Genomic DNA, 21,146 nt, shown 5'->3' on the forward strand with positions numbered 1-21,146 from the left:
TATAAACTTTTCTCCCTTAATCTGTCCAAGCATACCTGTGCAGCCTGGGGGAATAGAAACTTTGAAACAAGTAAGCTAACATTGTTGGGATTCTAATGTCTGTGGGGCTGAATAAAAAGAGGAAGGAAACAAAAAATGCCTTGTGGGTTGTATGAAGCACAGAAGCACTACAGAAAATGTATATAAACTTAATAGCTTTCTCAGATTTTTATGTCACCAATACAAACTGAACATCCCCCCATCTCCCTTTCCCCAACCCAAACAATAACAGTGATGTAACATTCATACAAACATTGAAGAGAGACTGAAAGTTGCTAATATCAATAAGAAGGAAAATATTACGACAACCATATATTACGGAATGCAGCAGGTACAGTTTGTCTTTGTTTGGGCTCTGGCTAAATGGCCGCCAGCCCGCCATGGAAGCCTCTAGTTGTTACTGTTTTTCCACTCTAGCCACACAAAGTTATTCCATCAATTTTTCAGAAACACTTTGATCCAAACTTCACGCAGAAGTGATATGAGGTGCTTGAAAGTGTTGTTTGGATAAATACTAATTGGATTTTGAAATGAGTTAAATTAAAATTCTCAACTTGTAATCCCTTTTTCTGTTGTTTCTTTAAACACTCATATATATTTAAAAGCATTTAATAACTAAACCAAAGGAGAAATTGATAGTTGTTTGGACAGCTGCAAATAGTTAAATTTATAAGTGTCAAAAATGGTAGAGGGACTAGCAACGCACCCTTTCTCTCTCCCTGTCTCTTGAATATATCCTCTTCTTTGAGGAGCCCCAAAGGCTACTGTGATGTTCAATAAAAGATGGAAACATTCAGAAGTATAAATTGAACACCAGCTACCAGTACCTCAATCTAACAAAGCTATAGGAAATAGTTGCAGTGCACCTATTGGAAGAGATGGGGTATCCCGTTATCCTAAAAGCACATAGAAATGTAGGTCATGCACTGCTTTTGTTAATCTGCCCAATTTGGTACTTTTAGCTGTTCAGCAGCCATGTTATAAAAAGGTGGATTACTTAAGAAACAATTAGGTGAGTATACAAAACAATTTGCAGGCAAGCTTACTCCTTCAGTTTCGCAAGTGAAGTGCCTTTCAAGGCTGATTTATAACACTGTCGTCTTCAGAAGGCAAAATAATTAATAGGAGCATGGACTTCTAATTTCAGTGACTTCCAGAGAAAGTGGATTTCATTTGATTTATGATGGCTGGCGACTTTGCATTTTATCAGTTCATTCACTCATTATTTATGCTGATGACCAATTTCAATGGGTCGCTATCATCTAACTCGATACTAATCAAAGAGAATTAGGGTTCACTGCATTATTTAGAAGACACTAATTTATCTTCAGAACAAGTAGTAAGAACAGTTTGGGGCCTCCAACACTTTAACGAAAAAGAAAAAGAAGCAAAGCTTGCTAATTCACAGCATTTTCATGGCATTACAAATGAATGCTGAATTTGTTAATTATTCTATAACAAAGCAACTACAGGAAGAATATAAACACAATACATAAGGCATATAACAATGAAAAGAAGACCTCCCGCCTGACATTTGGCTAGACAGTGATCATGCAAGGTTTCCATTTTCAATATGGATAGTCTAAAAATATATTAAGGGTGCTTTCAGGGCAGAGAGCTTGGCAAGCGGCTAGATCAGAACATCTGATTAGACACTTATAAGGAGACTGTGCTGATCCCCATGTATGTAACTATATTGTTATAGGCCACCCCAATCTCTGCCAAGCGGTAGCAAGGGAATCCATGGGTCTTGGCACATAACCAGGGGCTGTGTTTCCTTGGGGAAAATGAGGCACAATGGAGCCTAGTGTCTTTATGAACTATGGTTTATTTACACATATTTAGAATCTAAAGCCTTCATCATGGAGGGTGCAGAATGTTACACCCAAAGAGTGTCTCTTGTTGCTCCCCTCACAGCTTCAGCAAGCTTGGGTCCAGAGCAGCCATGCTCCCTGGTCTCTTGGTGCAACCTCTCCCAGCAATTGTGCATGCAGTCCTGCCCCTTTCCCTGCTTCTTCTTTCCAGCAGTACTTGCAAAAAAACCCACCCAACTCTTCCCTTTCCACTTCCAGCGATATAATTCCCAGAATTCCCTATGCAGAGGGATTTACTGTTAAACCACTCTGTGAAAGAGCCTATGGGAAAGAAGGTAAATGATGTGGAAAGCAGAAACATTTCAGGGATCAGTGTTACAGTCACCCAGCTAAAAGGGGTGGGGAACCCAGTCGATGAAGTGACGATGTAGTGATGAGCCTACAGATGAATCTTATGTGTAAATTTGGCTAATTTGCAGACTCACAGGAAAGAAAAAAACTGGGGAACAAGTGAGCCATGTTTGCAGCAATGATGCTAGAACAAGGACCTATAAAATCCCAAATAGATTGTGGAGCTACTTGTAACATCCTTCCTTTTAATCTACTGAGCAGAAATATCAGAATGGCAAAATCGCACTGGTCTCATTATTTCTAAAGGTGCAACCAGAATGACTTCCAAAATGAAGAAGGTAGCCCTTCTGGAGCCAAGAATCAACAAAACTGCAGACGAAAGACATCACTGAAAGAAGCACTGACTGGATCAGCAGCTTAGTAGTGATACCAAAGCCATAATGAAAACTGAGAATTTGCACTGATTCAAAACGGCTCAATAGGTGACTAAAAACAAAGTCGCTACCCACTGCCAACAAGTGAGGATGTACTAATACTACCTGACCAGTCTAGAGCAAAAGTGTTTACTGTCTGCAATGTCAAGAACAGATTTTGGCACTGATAACCACATCCTTTAGCAGGAACCACTGGCTATGAATGCCCATGGGAATCAGCCCAGCTGATTTTCAGTTTTCCCATAGAAGCTGAACCAGGTACTGGAAGGGCTCTGGGGCATCAAGATTGTGGTTGAGCATATTCTTGTCATAAGAAAAAGGGATGATAAGGAAGAGATAATATGGGCTCATGATAGCTAACTGCAACAACTGCCCCACAGATGTTGGGAGAAGAACATTAAACTCAATGCTGACAAAAGTACCCTATATTGGACATCTATTGTCTATTGATCTCACTAGGACTATGGCCAGAACTGGAGAAGGTGAGAGTCATTAAGGTGATGACTGGGCTAGTTAACTATCTGTTTAAATTTTGTGCACACTTTTCTGATGCTTGTTAGCCACTCAGGTTACCAACACACACTGACACAACTAGGGAATGGGCACCAGCTTGGAAAATACATTCAAAAGAATTTTAAAAACTCAGTAATGGAACTCCAACACTGATTATAGCCTGACTGAACAACTGGTAGTACACTATGATACTGCATAGTTGAAAACACAACTAAGCAAAAGATTCCGAGCTCAGGACCAAGACAAGTTGGACAAACAGTCCGTCATTAGTAGGTCCCAAATGGGAGAAACAGTTGCCATGGATTCCACAAAGGAAAGAGGCACAAAAGTGGAGTACAGCACACAAAACAATGAAATAGACCTAACAGAAGAAAGCATGGCACCCAGAACAATTACACAAATGTGAAGTGGGAAGGTGGTGGTGTTTTCCAAACAGGAAATGGAAATGCTGCTGGGGGGGGCATATTTAAATCTAGCAATGCTATATTATATAATAGATATGTATTCCCATTTTCTAAAAAGTTTCCCAGGCACCTCTTGGAAACTATCATAAGCAATTCAACCCTTTCGAAAACCAATGCAAATCACAAGAATTTTATATTTTGTTGTACAACCTAGGAGAGAAGTGGCTCCAAAGCAAACCATATTATCTTCACATAAAAGTAGTTAGCCAACAAGACAGCTGACTGAGATTTTATTATCCATGCAATAATTTTTACAGTGAACTCAAAATACCAATATAAGAAATTATCTGATGAGTTTAAAACATTAATATCTAAACAAAAGGACATGTTTTATAGGGTAAAAGTAGCGTTTTTCTTGCCAAAGAATAATTATGGACATATTAAACTGATTAAGTACCCATTTGGATTAACATTCACAAGAGTTTTATTCATGTAAACAAAACATGCTCATCATACTAATGAGCTGAAATAAAACCCACTACTTGGCATACTTTTCTGCACCATATCCCAATTTACATTTCATTACTAGTAAAAACAAAGCATGAACACATTCTGAAAACCTGTTTACCTTCAAGCTGCTATCAATTTATTGCTATTAATGCACATTTTAAAGTACTTTCCCTCCTACCTCATGTCTGTGTTGACACTCAAGCCTAAAATAAATTTCACTTACACTTTACCTTTGTACTCTACTAATAGCAACAGTCGTGGTCAGCAAATCCATTCCACTACACTTAGTGCTTCTTGCATTAGAGCTCAGGTAATGAAAATAGAGTCGAGGTCTTTTTCTGGGACTTCGTGTTTTGACAAATATAGAATTCTCCCATCATTGATATTTACAGTTTTATCTGAAAGTACTAAGCATCAAGAGTTTCCCTTGTGGCACCTAGACTCACCGCCATATATTTTCTTCATTTCTCCTACAGCAGTTAGAACTCTGCTGTGACTCATCGCTAATCCCAAACACCAAAATTAAAAATAATAACAATATACATTGGTAACAGGTGTATATGGGAACAGGTAACCCCTACCTTTGCAGAAGGATGGTATTTAGAAAAAGAAAGAGCTGTGCACATAGATGTCTTTGCTAAACTCTGGACTGGGGCCTTTGTGAATTCAGATACATGCTACTGAGTAATATAAGTGTATTAAAAAAATTCCACTGATTATTGCTGTGGTTGTGAGCCCAACCCATGCCTACTATGTCTTGCAGTTTTCCTTTGGACATGGAGTCCCTTGACAGTGGTGTAAAAAAAAAAATTGTACCTCAATGCCAGCAAGTACTGGCACCTTGCTCAAATTTACAGAGGTAAGCAATATTGTTGTTCTTTGGAACACGCAAGTCAGTGTAGACAGGGAAGGGAATAATGTACGTCTGTAAGTGATTCCCTTCATGACAACAGCCAGAGCAGCCACTAATGACTGGGGAACCAGAGAGAGAGAGAGAGAGAGAGAGAGAGAGAGAGAGAGAGAGAGAGAATCTTCACATGTGTTACATTGCAATTGTTGTGCTTCCACCAATGGAAGGATCCTTGCTAGACATTATTCAACACAGTAAAACATTACAGGTTGTAAGGTGAGACCTTGAAATTAATCTGAACAAATCTCATTTATCCACAACTTGTTTGTTAGGAAGGCAAGCTTACCAAGTTGTCATCTGTCCCCCACTGCCCTCCACCCACCCCCAGGAGTTAAGTGCAAAACAGCTTGTTTCAATTTGTAGTAAATACTGTTGGCTTAATGTGTTGGGAGTGTTTTGCAAAACAAAACATACTGCAGCTGTTCTTATAGAAAGGGCCATAAACAGATGACCTCTAAAACACACTCCCTGAACTTACCTTTTGTGTCCAACAAATGCACAGAGAAATATATTTTGTTTTAATTCCAGTACTTAAAAAGGGGTAGTGCTATATAACTTCTATTCTTCATAATGTCCATAAATGCCTGCATGTGTACATCCCCAGGTCCCACTTCCATTCCATATATATGAAAATGCAATTTACTGTACGTCAAATAAAAAATGCAGTTTTCAAATGCATGACAACAGGTGCTAGTTAAACGATCAGACACTATTTGTTACCTAGTCTCTTGCTCTCATTTGCAGCATGATAAATTGCATTTTAGGAGAGTACTGCGATCTAAGGGGTCTTGACATGTTTTTATTGATTTGCATAGGTTATATGCATGTATTCCTGTTTGTAGGCAAATAGCGCCAGGAGTAAATTCAAGTCACTGTGCTTCTTGTTTCAAGAAAATTGTAGTCATCACAGGGGAGCCAAGATGGAGTGAGGCTGGGTAAAAGAGACATATGCAGCCCACTGGAATCTTAGAACCTCTATTAAGATTTATAGGCTGTAGGATTCTTTTGGGCTTCAACATTATTCTTAGTAAACCCTTTCTGTCTTCAGTTGTTTATAAAAACTGGCAGCTTTAGCAAAGACAAAAGCTGATGGTATAGGTAGCACAATTTAACATAATAGTTTTTGCCTGTCCTCCAAGTACCCTGAGCGGATGCTGAAGAAGAAGAAAATCCCTGCAACATATGTATAGAGTCTGTCCCGATCTTTGCCAGGTACATATAATTTCTAAGGTGTTTAATATGTGGGGCATTTGTGACTTTGAATGGTGTTCCACAGCTGGTGGTATTTCATAGTATGACACCTGGTTGAAAACATGTGATTCAGAGGATAGTATATGATTGCAAGAGTGTGCATTCAAGGTTTCTGGATCTCTCTATATTACTGTGTGTAGTTCAAGTTGCCTGACGTGACCTTTAAAGCACCCAGAGGACTGGGGCTGACCCCTTAGAATGCCATTCAGTTCCCACCGGTTAAAAAGGGACAAATAATGTATCTCAACAGAAGCAAATTAAGAATGTAAGAGCAGCCCTGATGGATCAAGGATCCATCTAGTCAGCACCCTATTTCTAAAAGGAGCAAGCCGGCAGTATGCCAGGCTACGGATGAGGTGGGAGACAAGCCACTCAGAACGCTGTCAGTGGGTGGGGGCTGCCTGAAGAAGGCTCAGAAATCACCAAGAAGTAAAGGGACGCGGGTGGTGCTGTGCTGTAAACCACTGAGCCTAGGGCTTGCCGATCAGAAGGTCAGTGGTTCGAATCCCCGCGACGGGGTGAGCTCCTGTTGCTCGGTCACAGCTCTTGTCAACCTAGCAGTTCGAAAGCACGTCAAAGTGCAAGTAGATAAATAGGTACTTCCTCTGGCGGGAAGGTAAACGGTGTTTCTGTGCGCTGCTCTGGTTTCGCCAGAAGTGGCTTAGTCATGCTGGCCACATGACCTGGAAAAACTGTCTGCTCCCTTGGCCAGTAAAGCAAGATGAGCGCTGCAACCCCAGAGTTGTTCGCAACTGGAGTCAACTGTCAGGGGTCCTTTACCTTTACCTTTTTAAGAAGTAAGCAGAGTTTCTGTTCCCCACTCCCTCTCGGATACAGCTCCAGGGAGGTGCTCAGAACCATTCACTTCCATTTTTACTTTGTCACAACTTGCTGGCATGTCCAGTGGTGGTTAAGGTTAACTATGGTTTTCTGAGCCACCTTACCTTCATGAAAGGGACATGCTGGGGCGAAGATTCTTCACCCCACCGCGTCCCTGGTGGAGATCGCCAGAGCACCTTCCTGGAAGGTGCCCTGGCGATCGTCAAAGGGATACACCAGGACGAAGACACTTAGTCAATAAAAACCCAGCTTATCCAGAAAATAACGTATGCTAGGCATACCTTAAATTGCTGAGTGCCAACAACACAAAAAAATAGAAAAGTTTGAAAAGAGTACAAACTGGTTAGAAAATCAATGCCAACATATATTGTGGCAGGGGTCAAGGAAAAGACTGCTGATTGGGAATCATAAAGTTGGAAGGGACCCTAAGAATCATCTAGTCCAATTCCCTGCAATGCAGCTGTTCCTTATGGGGATCGAACCTGCAGTCTTGGTAATTTCAGCACCATGCTCTAACCAACTGAGTTATCCAGCTTTAGGACTGTGGCATCCTTCCTAAATACACATCCCACCTAAAGAGAAACCAATGCTTTCGGAGGTTGCTTTTCTAAATGTCCAGCTATGTTTTTAGGCTTAAAATTCTAAAGGGATAAATGAGCTTTGTGAAATGGAAATGCCAAACACACATTGCTGCTCGAGTAACAAACCAATAGACGGAACTAACTCTCTTGGGATTCTGTACTGAAGTTCCTCCCCTACTTGTATCATCTCAGAATATGATACTGAAAAAGATCACTTAGTTTATTTTCAGTATGAAAAATTAAATATGGCTGGCATATTTCCTAACAACACACCACTCTTCAGTAAGAGTTCAAAGCCACTGGGAATTTAACAAATGAAGTTCTAATTTATATTACAAAATAGGAAGATGAGCAAGTAAGAGTAAGTGGCAGTAGCACGTTATTGTTTTCCCCTTCCACATCTGCCTCTCCTTATTCTGTGGAGATACAATTATCATTCTTAAAACTATTGATTTGTTTCCCCATGCAAAATACATTGTTCAGGAAAGATTTTACTTCAGGGCTCAAGAAAAGCGAAGTAAGGCAAATGATTTACTCAAAGGAGCCTTTCCTCTAACAGTAATGAGATTGGTAGAAATGGACATAGGACTTTATTTTTTAATTTAATCTTTAGGTTTATTTCAACACAAGGTGTTTGGAGTTCATGGAGCGATGTTTTGAATTGATCTTATGAGCACAAACCTGAAGACTGCTTGCATCTGATTCCAGTATGTATGTGTCCTTTTTGCAGATTCTCTATAAAAGCTTGTGACAAGAATCAGCTCACACATCTTTGTTTCTCCCAGTATACCCAGTTACCTCATTGTGTACATTTCTTTATATCCCTACATCAGAAGTCATTATATCTGAGTTGCTATAGCTACTCCATTATTTATATATTCTGATGTACTAGCAGGATGACTAAAAACTTTGATTAAATGCTTCAAAACTGGGGAATTCAAAGTCAGTGAGTGGCTACTTTATCTCTGTTTTGTTCCACCACATAGCGTATGCACAAAAGTGGCAAAGGTACTGGCTATATTTATTATACTTCATCATTTTATTACTTTTATCATCTCACACTGATGTTATGAATCCAAGGCTGTAATGGCAAGTGTAAACTACAATTTGATTTAGTAAAATACTACATGAAGCATGAGGGTTCTGTGCTAGATCATAGTAAATATTAGAGCCCTATAACAAAACCTCTAGAACAATTCAATTTAATACCATTTTAGAATTCAGTGTCAATGTAGAACCCGACATCAGTTCTGAGAATAGATAATGCATCATAATTATTTAAGTTGTCTGTTGCTGCTTCTTTTTTGTACACCACTTAGCGTTATTTTTAATATATTAAGCGGTAGAGAAATTAATTAATAGTCAATAATCCATAGTTCCCCATATAGATTCCCCATTTATTCAACATACCAAGTAGATCCGGTGCACATTCAATGGTAACCAGATCTGAGACTTCTGCTGTAACGAAAGGCTTTCAAACTGCTATTCAACTAGGAGCAGGGCTTTTTCTATGGTGGCCTAAGAATTACGGAACTTTTCCCTTTATGAGGTCAGAATGGTAGCTTCTGTTTCCTCTTTATAGAGATGGCTGAAAAGCACGGCATTCCACTGAGGTTTAGAAGGCTGAGACTTGGTTTTTCAACTACTCAAGTCATGACTTTTGTTGTCAGCTTTTATATGTTCATAGTTTTGATTCTACTTTTTAAATAAAGTATTTTACTTTTAAGACCCTTTACGTGAATTGCTTAAAGAGTATTGCTGCTGAAAGGCAAGCTGTAAACACAAGAAGGGGGTGGGGATGTGAGCCACCAAAGTATCTGATGGGATTCTGATGATCCACTACTACCACCACCCTGAGTAAAGTAGCCCATCTATCTGCATTTTGTGCCTTCCTCCCCCTTAGAAAACCGTATATTCAGCAGTCCTAGCACAGCGCATGCTCTTTGTTTGTGCTTATTAAATAAAAGAAAGGATCACCTTCAACTATATTAATGATGGACTGGTGGATGAAGGATGCCTGCGAAAATTCACAACATCTGTTTGCTCCACTCTCTCCCCAGCATGCTGCACCTATTTCTCATGCTTAATGATGCTCATCCACTCTGCAAGTTTTACGAACAAATGTGTGTTTAGCCACATTCATCATTCTGAATGAGTGTTCTTGATGAAGCATCCACTGGCCTGTTTCGCTCTTTCTGCTACACTTTAACAAATGACAACTGCTCTACGTATTTTTCATTTTGTTAAAAAATAAAAAAGGAAAGGCTAAGTGAAGGATAGGCCTAGCATTTTTTTTTTAACTTCTGTGGTAACTTTAGTGGGGGAAACGGGGGGGATGGGGACGACCCACTACCCAGCACTTAACACTGCACACATTCAAAACCATGAATCTTCACACAGAAACATTAAACACTCCCTGATCTGGCAGTCACTGGGTGTTTGGGGCCTCTCTTCCCAAGGGGCATGCCACATCATCACCGACATACTGAGAACAACAGACCTCCCACACATACTCCTGGTATACTCTGCCACATATTTTGCTATGATCACAGGGTTAACACAAGAAAGCAAACCAAACTAAAATACCATGTAATCTCCTTTGCCTTAGACACTCTTTATTACAAAACCTTCATGGAAATCTGACCTGTGCCTTTTAGCCAAAACAGATGCAACAGGGAAAGCAATTTTTATTTATTGACATCTACTCCATTCACAAACAAAAGAGTTTGGGTTGAATTTTTACATCAAAGGTAGCACTGTGCTTATTTTTGGTTTTGACCACTGCCCAGTAATTTATGAGAAAATAAGTTGTATTCAAAAATTATCAAAGAGGAGGGAAAATTTTGGTAAAATCTCATGTTGCAGTGCAGGTTTTTGTGTGTACAGTGGTACCTCGGGTTACATACGCTTCAGGTTACAGACTCCGCTAACTCAGAAATAGTGTTTCAGGTTAAGAACTTTGCTTCAGGATGAGAACAGAAATCGTGTGGCGACAGCAGGAGGCCCCATTAGCTAAAGTGGTGCTTCAGGTTAAGAACAGTTTCAGGTTAAGTACGGACCTCCAAAGCGAATTAAGTACTTAACCTGAGGTACCACTGTACTTTCCTTACTTTTAGAGAGGTCGGGGGGGTGAGCATCCTTCATTTCATTTTTTAAATCATTATCTCTGGTAGTCTGCACTTTGCAGCCTTCCCAGGTTCCTACACTTTCTGAAAACCCCATGATGTCCTCAGCTAGGTTTTCCTGGAAGAGTGGGAAGTAAGGAAGGTATCTACTGCTGTGCCTGGCAGAAGTTCAATGGAATTTTTTAAAGTGAAGTCTTTTTACTTTTAAAGAAATCAGTGTATTTCATTTAAAAAATTAAAAGGAAGGACTTTGCTTAAAAACAAATTTTGCAACTATGTTGATATCAGCCTCAGGCACTCAGTAGCCAATTTCCCCTGCTTCAATTGAAGCTTGGGGAAAGATACGTGAGGTAACTTCTCCTATGGGATTTTTTCCCCCAGGAAGCTGGGGAGGCTTCACAGTGCTGGAGAAATAACTAATGGAAAGAGAAAAACAAGCCCACCCACGGCCATCTTGCAGTGATAAGATAAACTCAACCCCACTTCTACCAAAATTCTAAAGAAATCCTGAAATGTCCTGAGAAAATGGCAGAAAAATCAAACTCTCTCACAGGGGAAGAAAACTTTCAAGAAATAGCAGGACGGGTTTTTGGCAGAGCACTAAAGGTCATATAGGTGAGGGAATTGTGACTCCTTCCCACTTCCCTCTATCCATCACTGCAGGCATATCTCCCAGCCCAGCTCCAAAACTGAGAGTGAGATTTGCTAGTTAGAGCAAAGAGCCAGAAGCAACTTGGACATATACCCTTAGATGTAAACATGAGTCACCACCATCCCATGTGTTACACAGGAGTGAGACATAACAACAGCCCTCCTAGACCAGAACAAACGTCCATTTAAGTCCAGCAGCCAGGTCTCACAGTATCTAACCACATGTCTATGGGAAGCCAACAAGCAGCACATGAGCACAATAGCAACCTCCCCCATTGTGATTCCCGGCAAATGGTGATCAGAGGCCTACTGCAATATTGGAGGCAGTACACAGCCAGTGTGGCTAATAGCCACTAATAATCTCATTGTCCATTAATGTATCCAATTCCCTTAAGAGTTAGTCTTAAAATGAAATGTGAGCAGAAGTAGCAGACATTTGGAGGAGTCTGTAGTAATGTGGAGATTTCAGAACACCTGGCTATTATGTAAAATAACTAAGCAAGTATTAGAAATCACCCCAGAATTGGCCATACTAAACATCTTCCAAGACAATAATGCCCATTTACACCACAAAGAACTCACAACCCGCCTACTTTCAGCAGCCAGAAACATCATAACCAGACACTGGAAAGACCTGTCAGGAGTAAGCATGGACCAATGGTACCAAACAGTATGGGAAACAGCCTTACTAGAAAAATTAACCAATAAACTGAAACTGACACGGGGACAAACAGAAGAAGATGCCTTCACCCCGGTATGGCTCCCCTGATCCAAAACACCCACCCACCCCACTCACACACGAAAACAAAGACCACCACAGCCAATCACAAACAAACAACCACACCCTAGGGCAACCCCAACCTCCCTCACCACCAAAGGTACACAAGTGAACAGCAGAGAACCTGCACAAGCAACGCTGACGCCAAGCCCTACATATATTAAGTAAAATAGAAACATCGCCACCCAACCCCCCCATCTCCCCCCCCACCTCTTTCCCCATTTTCTTGCTAATGTCTCAACAAATGAAACTGATTTGTAAAAATGTTACATGGTAAAAATACGAGAGAGAGACATTACACATACTTTTGTAAATCAAGAAAGTCTTTAATAAAAATACATTTTTTTAAAAGAACACCTGGCTATTATTTGTTTTCATTTGACATAATGAAGAATTGACTCTGTTGTGGAGGGTTTCATGGATAAGCTCTTGTGGGACAAAAACTGAAAGGCACAAGAGCAAATGCCTCTTTACAGCTTAGGAGCCAAAGGATCGTATCGTAAAGAACACCTAAATCCCCATTTCAGCAAGAAGCTGCCCAAAGACAAAGGAACATGTCCATAAAGGTCCTTCCAGGCAGCAATGAACACTTAAAAAAGAAAAAAAAGAGCATGCCTACATGAATGAACTAATAGCAGTGTATCATGAACTAACAGCAGTGTATCATGCCTACATGAATGAACTAATAGCAGTGTAGCAGTGTAGCTAACCAGGCAACTCCAAAACTTCCCCCGGTCTTAAAGATAGCATATAGTATATCTTTTAGCATCTTTCTAATGGGTCTCCATAAGACTGAGTAAAATCTAAACTGAAAGGTGAGGTTCAAGTAGGCTGGCTTTCTTTGGCTTGCCTTGATAACATTTGCTATTTTGCTACACAGGCACCCTGTTGCCTATCAGGCATTGTCCAGTTTTTCTTCTTGACTAGCTCAGTAGCCTCCACAGGGATCCCTGGGTTGCATAACCTACCCTGTCATATTGCACCTCAGGGTGAGGAACCTGTGGCCTTCCAGCTGTTGCTGAACTACCACTGCCATCGACCCCAGCCAGTATGGTCAGCCAATGGTCAGAAGTGGTGGGAGCTACACTCCAGCAGCACTGAAAGAGACACAGATTCTCCAGCCCTCATCTACTCTCCCACGCTCCATTCCTTTGCGTCTCAGCAGACTCAGCAACTGCAAACTCAGGCCAAACGTCTACCTTCTGGGGCCCACCAGGTGCTTAACAAGCCCAACTCCACTTTTTCAATCCTAGGCAGGCAGATAAACGCAAGAGGTCAATTGAGTCCCTGCTGAGCCAAGTTTCCCTTAGCATAAAGTAACATCTAATGTGAGCATAATTTGATGTCTTATGACAACTTATTGGCATAGCGAGTTTGAGGACTTAGGCTGTAGGAAAAGCTTTTGGTTCAGAATGGTAAAACAGCTGGAGGAACAAAGATGAACATATTTCAGACCTCAAATGAAGCCTCAGCATGATAGAACAAATTCAATCGAGTTTCCAATTGGCAAACTGTTTCCAACAAACGCTGTTTCTTGGGTAAGATGGATAACTTACATTTTGGAACATATGCAGAGAATTACCCAAAACAGATGTAAATGTGCTCGAACTCAAGGCTTCTTTGGCACAAACAATACATAGAAAAGTGGAGCATTTCATTCCACTTAAAGCGCTGTGCACTGAGGAGGGCTCAGATTTGGGATGGAACTTCTGCCAGCTGAAATGATTTTATCAGTGCAGAACAGCAAGGAACTTCTCTGAAAGAACTAGGTTTCCTTTTAAAAGGTACAATGAAATCCATAAGAAATGGAGACATGACATTTTACTATAACTTCAGGCTTCTCAGATGCATAAGTAGTTAAGGAATTGATTTTTATACTTAACAGAAAATTGTCCATGACAAATTTATAAGCCACATACAAATTGCTACTTTTTTCCAAACGTCAGCAATGAACAATGCAACAGGGCTGATAAACACAGCCTATATCCTTGATAAAAAGGGAATTTGTAATTATAGCAAAATATTCAAATTACCAATAAAAAGTTAATAGTAGTAAAAATTCAAATTACCACTTTCTTAAAGAACGCCAGTGATCCTCATATTTCAGAACTTAGGGCCCACAGAGGAATTTTCTACGAAAATTAATTTACATTTTTTCAGCTGAAAATGCATTTTGTCTTCAGTAAAACAGATTTGTATCTCAAAGTGGAAGAAAGGATTTATGCAAAAAAGAACTCATGGGATCATTACAGAAACACAAAATGTAATTTTCTGCTAGAATTGTGAATTGCATTTACAAGAATTGTTTTTCAAATATGGCCCCAAATCACATAAAACACATATTGGAAGGGGGATTAGTATGTTTCAAGAGCAGCCTTCTTATAAAGTATTAGGTGTTTTTTATGCAACGTATCTTGTTTAAATACTTTTTTGTTGTTAATTTTTAAATCACACTAATACACAAATATCAAAACTTACTTATTGTTAAGAAAGTATGTTGTGCTGAATATCTATTCTGGTTATGTTTCTCCTGGGATATCTACACATTTACATTTATGCTCCAGCTCACTTTTAGTTTCCACTTTTGCCATATGTTTCTTCCTACTTATGGCATACACAGGAGCAGCCCAATACATTTTGGTTTCTGAGGTAGCAGCCCCCTCTCAACTGATTAACATGGGACACAGTCACCCAGGAGGTTCTCTTCTGCAAGCTTCAGAGAAATAAATGGAAGTTGGAAAGACTACCATACTGAATCTGTGTGGCTCCTAGTAATTCCATCAGGACTTGTTTAGGGGAAGATGATCAGTATTCTCTTTTGTATCATGACATCAAGGGTATGTAGTACTTTACAAAGAAGCATAAGCAAATAAGACAGGTCCCTGACCCAAACGAGTACCAGAAGAGGAAAGGGGTAATGGGATTAATGTGAGCAAATTGGGGAGCAATCTCTATATAATCATGCTGGCTATGTACAAATTACCAGCTTAAAACAGAAAATACAATGTGTAAAATACAGGTTGTGATCTAAAGAATTACTTTAGGCTTGCCCAAAGGTTTCAGCACACAAGTGGGATTTTTGAATGTTTAAATTTGAATCATGCCAGAATACAAACTGCTTTTGAAAGTCCCAGCAGCTTCAACACCTTGCCATGTGGTATTGGAAGGGAGGCACGTGGAGACGTAAGGAGCTGCTGTCTGAGGAATGTTGGCCCAAATCCCATTTATGGAAGAGGACTGATTAGGATCCAAACAACTGCACAACCACTGTCCTGAATTCTCCTTCCTGTTCACAACAGACTTCAGATAAAATTTTATATTCCGCACCCTTCCACCCAATGTAAGAAGCCTTCAAAGCAACTTACAACTCAAAATAAAAACAGTTAAAAATAATCTAGCAAGATGCCAAAAATGTTGAAAAACATCTTCATGTATGCGACAACGGCCGCGAGAGTTCTGGTAGCACAAGGATGAAAGACTGAAGAAACCCCAACTAAAGAATCATGGCAGGAAAAATTGATGGACTATGCAGAACTGGCAAAACTGACATATAAGCTGCGGGGCAAGGATAACTGTGACTTTAAGGATGAATGGGAACTCTTTACAAAGTATCAGAAGACGCAACAAAGTGAACTGGACTCCTTGGCTGGCTTTGAATAAACATTCACAAACTTTTTATTGATAATAATCAGCTAAATAATTTGAGGATCTATACAACTGTGTAACATGCAGAAAACAGCATTCTTAGAGAAACCAAAGACTGGAACTGAGGGAAGTCGGTGGGGTGGGGTGGGGGAAAAATGGGGGGGGGACAAGGATTATACGTTTTTGGAGAATATGTCTTGTTATAATTTTGAATAATAATAATAATAATAAAATCTAGCAATAAAGCAAAATTACTCAGCTGCTACCAGCAAAACACACACCAGCTAATTTAAAAACATTGTTTTTACCTGATGCTGGAAAAACAGGCAGAGGGGAGTTCTAGCGGAGTTTCTCAAGTCCACAATCTGGGTTGGCACTTCCACCAAGAAGGTCCACCCCATGTTTTCACCTGCTGCTGGTATTGTTGCTGCTGTAAAAAAGGGGTGCAGGCTGATAGTGCACAACCTGAAGTAATATAAATGCGTCCCCAGTCATCTGAAATGCCAGGTGAATGAGTTCCTCAAAGTGGGTAGAACCCCAATTAGAGGAGGCTGAGCCACCAGGATTTCTCTTTAGTTTAGATTAAACTTCAGATTCTATATTTTGTTAATATTAGACACTGACTCAGATCCTCAACAGCATCTCACAGAATTAGATCAAGAGAAGAGATAATGGTGGACATCATTCTGCACACTTGATGACACTGCATTCCCAGTCTCCCAGCGGGTTTGTGTAGTTGTTGAACTGCATATTTTTTCTTCCCTTGTTTCCTGCTCCCTCCCTCTCTCCATCCTATGGAGCCCTTGTGCCCACAATCAAGAGCCCCTTTAGTCTACTCCTGTTTCCTTCCCCTCTTCCTCTTCAACTGTAGCTCATATCTGTTTCTGTGTTATAAGGGGATGGTATCAGTACCTTTGTGACACCGGCAGCCTTGGCAACAATCCCCATTGTTAGCTCAGGCTTCTGTTTCTTTCCTTAGGTGTACTGGTTGCTACCCACATTCAGGTCTGGGCTGAAGGCTGGGGGTGGGTACTGTGAAAGATGGCCCTATGTGACTTTCATAAGTGGAGTAGGTAGGCATGGTTTGAACATGTCTCAGAATGCAGTGGAGGCATTTGTTCTTAGAGCAGAAAATGCATATAATAATTATTATTATTATTATTATATTTATTTATTTATTTATTTATTTATTTATTTATTTATTTATTTATATCCCGCCCATCTGGTATTAAAATACTGTGATACATCAAACATTAAAAGCTTCCCTAAACATCCCTAAACATAAATATTCAAACCACTTCTACAATACTTAGAATGTCTAGCTTCCCTTCAAGGATTACCCACATGAACAAAGTCCACGTATAGAAAAGATCAGTGGGACACATTGCTGCCCTTGCCCTTAAGGTTGCACTGCTTCATTTGACTAACACGAGTTTTAGGCATGGGATGTCTGAGCTGGGGAAACCTGCAAAGCTGGCTCCCTCAGCTTAGACATTCTTGCCAAACTCATAAACATCTGTGAAGGAAACTGTGTCATCTTAGAAACAAGGCCAGCCCCATTGTCCCAGGGCTCCCTTTCCATGCATGGGACTCCCTTCATCCATGAAGGGGGCTTTTGTCTTCAGACTAAATGTGGAGGAAATTACCGTATTTTTCGCTCTATAACACGCACCTGACCATAACACGCACATCATTTTTAGAGGAGGAAAACAAGGGAAAAAACATTCTGAATGAAACAGTGGATGTATCATTTTTGTGCTTCATGCTGTGGCCACAGACATGTGATCTGATGGTGAATTTGGGCTGACCCAATGCAAAGATCCTGAGGATCCATGTGGATCCATGCTTTGTAACCACGTTTTTGCACCATTGCAGCCCCAGACAACAGTGGGTGCGTGATTTTTGGGGGGGGGGCAGGCTGTAGCCATGGACATGCTATGTTCTCTGGTGGTGAATTTGGGGGTGACCCAATGCAAAGATCCTGAGGATCCATGTGGATCCATGCTTTTTAACCACATTTTTGAACCATTGCAGCCCCAGGCAACAGTGGGTGCATGATTTTTGGGGGGCAGGCTGTAGCCATGGACATGTTATGTGCTCTGATGGTGAATTTGGGGGGGGGTGACCCAATGCAAAGATCCATGTGGATCCATGCTATGTAACCACGTTTTTGCACCATTGCAGCCCCAGACAACAGTGGGTGCGTGATTTTGGGGGGGGGGCAGGCTGTAGCCATGGACATGCTATGTTCTCTGGTGGTGAATTTGGGGGTGACCCAATGCAAAGATCCATGTGGATCCATGCTTTTTAACCACATTTTTTCACCATTGCAGCCCCAGGCAACAGTGGGTGCATGATTTTTTTTGGGGGGGCAGGCTGTAGCCATGGACATGTTATGTGCTCTGATGGTGAATTTGGGGTGACCCAGGGCAAAAATCCTGAGGATCCATGTGGATCCATGCTTTTTAACCACATTTTAAGTGGGGAGGGAAGGAAAAACACAGAAGGGCTAAGAATGCAGGAGTGGGGTATAACGGGAGGGAGGAAAGGAAGGCAAAAGTTTCCCCCACGCACCCACCCAAGCCAGCCAGCTCGCTCTCTCTCTCTCTCTCTCTCTCTCTCTCTCTCTCTCTCTCTCTCTCCCACCTGCATGTTTTCAGCAGCACCGGAGCACAGAGAGGAAGGAGGGACAGTCTGCTTTCCTCTCTTCTTGCCTGGAGGGGAGGGGCTTTCCCTGCTCTTTGTTCCGTTTGAGCAAACACAGTAACGAAACAGAGGAGGGGGGCAGTAAGACCCTGAGGCAGAATGCAGGAATGCACCCACTTCCTCTTTTCAGGTTTCCATTTCAGGTTTCCCTTCTCCCTGAAGCGCGGTTTGATTTTTGCCCGATTTTTCGGCTCCAGGGACCACACATTCGCTGCATAACACGCACAGACATTTCCCCTTCCTTTTTAGGAGAAAAAATCTGCGTGTTATAGAGCGAAAAATACGGTATTTCAACACTCATTCTCTGGCTAAAAAAGAAATGAGTGCAGTGAGTGTATGCTTAAACCTCTTCCACCACGCTTGGAAATGCCTGTCTTCAAGCAAAAGCTAGTGCTTTTCCTGAAAGCTGGGGAAACTCCTCATGGAGGTTTTTTTAGGGTGAGGGGGATTTGTGGAGGCTATCTCTCAGGTAAAATGTTGCAGGCTTCCCAAACATAGCCCAGTGCCTCTGCCTTCCTAAGTGTCCAGATGATGCCATTTGATGATGTGGTAGACAAACCTTTAGGCACATCTGCAGTTAGGTAAAGGGTAAAGGGACCCCTGACCATTAGGTCCAGTCGTGACCAACTCTGGGGTTGCGGCGCTCGCTTTATTGGCTGAGGGAGCCGGCATACAGTTTCCGTGTCATGTGGCCAGCATGACTAAGCCACTTCTGGCGAACCAGAGCAGCGCACGGAAACGCCGTTTACCTTCCTGCCGGAGTGGTACCTATTTATCTACTTGCACTTTGACGTGCTTTCAAACTGCTAGGTTGGCAGGAGCAGGGACCGAGCAACGGGAGCTCACCCCGTCGTGGGGATTCGAACCGCCAACCTTCTGATCGGCAAGTCCTAGGCTCTGTGGTTTAACCCACAGTGCCACCCACATCCCAAAGCAGAGGAACCTCCAAAGCAGAGATTGAAAACAACAGCGCAACCCTCTCCAATGCTGGCCCCAAGTCCCAGGCATTTAGCAGTCCACTGCCTCTGAATATAGAGATTCTTCCATGAATTTGTTTTATCCCTTTTAAAGACCATCTGGGTGAGTGGCCATCTCCACATCTTTTGGCAGCAAACTCCCTAAGTTAATCGTGCCCTGTGGAGGGAAAGTAGTTTAGTTCCCATGGAACAATGCTTTACTTTATTCTCACAACAATAAGCTTCCTAGAGCTGTCATTAGAGTATCTGCTTCCTCTTCCCCTAGGAAAGGTAAAACTTGATTTTCGTTTCTAATGCTCCTGCAAAAGTTAAAGAGACTGCTAGAACACTACAGTGGCACCTTGGTTCTCCAACGCCTTGGTACTCAAATGCCAAAAACCCAGAAGTAAGTGTTCCGGTTTTCAAATGTTTTCTGGAGGCCAAATGTCTGATGCAGCTGTTGGCTATTGTTTCCAGGGCACCTGCACTAATCAGACACTGCACCTTTGTTTTTGAAAATTCCAGAAGTCAAATGGACTTCTGGAACGAACTAAGTTTGGTGCTTTTGTTTTCGCTATTTATTTTACATTTTTGTTTTTGAGGCTCTTTCAGTTAATTTGTTTTTGTGACTGTGTAGAACCCAGTTCAGCTACTGCCTGATTGATTATGTAACTGTGGAAATGGATAAAAAGCCCTCCCCCCCCCACATCCAAACAATGACTATCATCAGTGCAGGTATATTAAAAAAAATTTAATTTCAATTTTAATCATCTACAATACTGTCTTATTTATTTTATAGTGCAGTACATTGATTATTGCTTTCATTTTATGGATCAATGGTCTCGTTAGATAGTAAAATTCATGTTAAATTGCTGTTTCAGGGGTTGTTTTTAAAAGTCTGGAACAGATTAATCCGTTTTGCATTACTTTCTATGGGTAAGCATGCCTTGGTTTTAGAACGTTTTGGTTGTGGAATGAACTTCCGGAATGGATTAAGTTTGAGGAACAAGGTACCACTGTACATAAATCAATTCTTTACACATAAATTCCCATGGTCTTGCCACCTGTTAACAAGAAGGACATGTAACATTTGCTGGAGTCAATGTAATCAAAACTAGAGTTGAATAAATGGCATTAGTTTTCTGTTCCCACAGATAATTGCAGATGCTACTTAATAATAGAAAGACAGTTCTACTACTATCAAGGATCCTGCAGATATTATAATAACATGTGCTCCCCAATCCCCAAATATAATTCTCATTTCTTACTTTAAGAACAGATTTAGACATTGCAGGATAATGACAGAAATATTTTACTGTTCATCCTAAACTATATCCCCAACGAGTAGCTTAAAATATGAGGAATATTTTATGTAACTCATAAAAATGGGGAAAATCTAAATTATACAAGTGATAGAAAGTCACTAAACTACACCATAAACTATGCTAACTACAAGAGGTCTGCACCTATGTCCATCTGTTTTAGGATGGTTTTATTATTTCTAACAGCACAAGAAAGTGTATTTTGAGCTAAAGCAGTTGAACTTCATTGTTACCAAGGGGAAAGTACAGGAGTTCATTTCTTCAGGTAATATAAAGTATGACAAACTTAACGGAAAAGAAGGTGATTTTCTTTATC

At 40.9% G+C, this 21,146-nt stretch overlaps 1 protein-coding gene and 1 long non-coding RNA gene across 3 annotated transcripts in view; one reads left to right on the top strand and one right to left on the bottom strand.

The window, feature by feature from the left end:
• The window catches only part of LRMDA (leucine rich melanocyte differentiation associated), a 753,700-nt gene that overhangs the window by 481,290 nt on the left and 251,264 nt on the right, over positions 1-21,146 (bottom strand).
• LOC309533646 lies at positions 12,937-14,947 on the top strand. 2 transcript variants are annotated; one of them, XR_014220375.1, is made up of 2 exons: positions 12,937-13,739; positions 14,822-14,947. It is a non-coding gene; the product is annotated as an uncharacterized lncRNA (long non-coding RNA). The 2 variants fall into 2 exon arrangements; XR_014220376.1 differs by having other exon boundaries at positions 12,937-13,417.

This window comes from Podarcis vaucheri, assembly GCF_965113315.1.
Source record: "Podarcis vaucheri genome assembly, chromosome: 5".
NCBI classification, from domain to species: Eukaryota; Metazoa; Chordata; class Lepidosauria; order Squamata; family Lacertidae; genus Podarcis; species Podarcis vaucheri.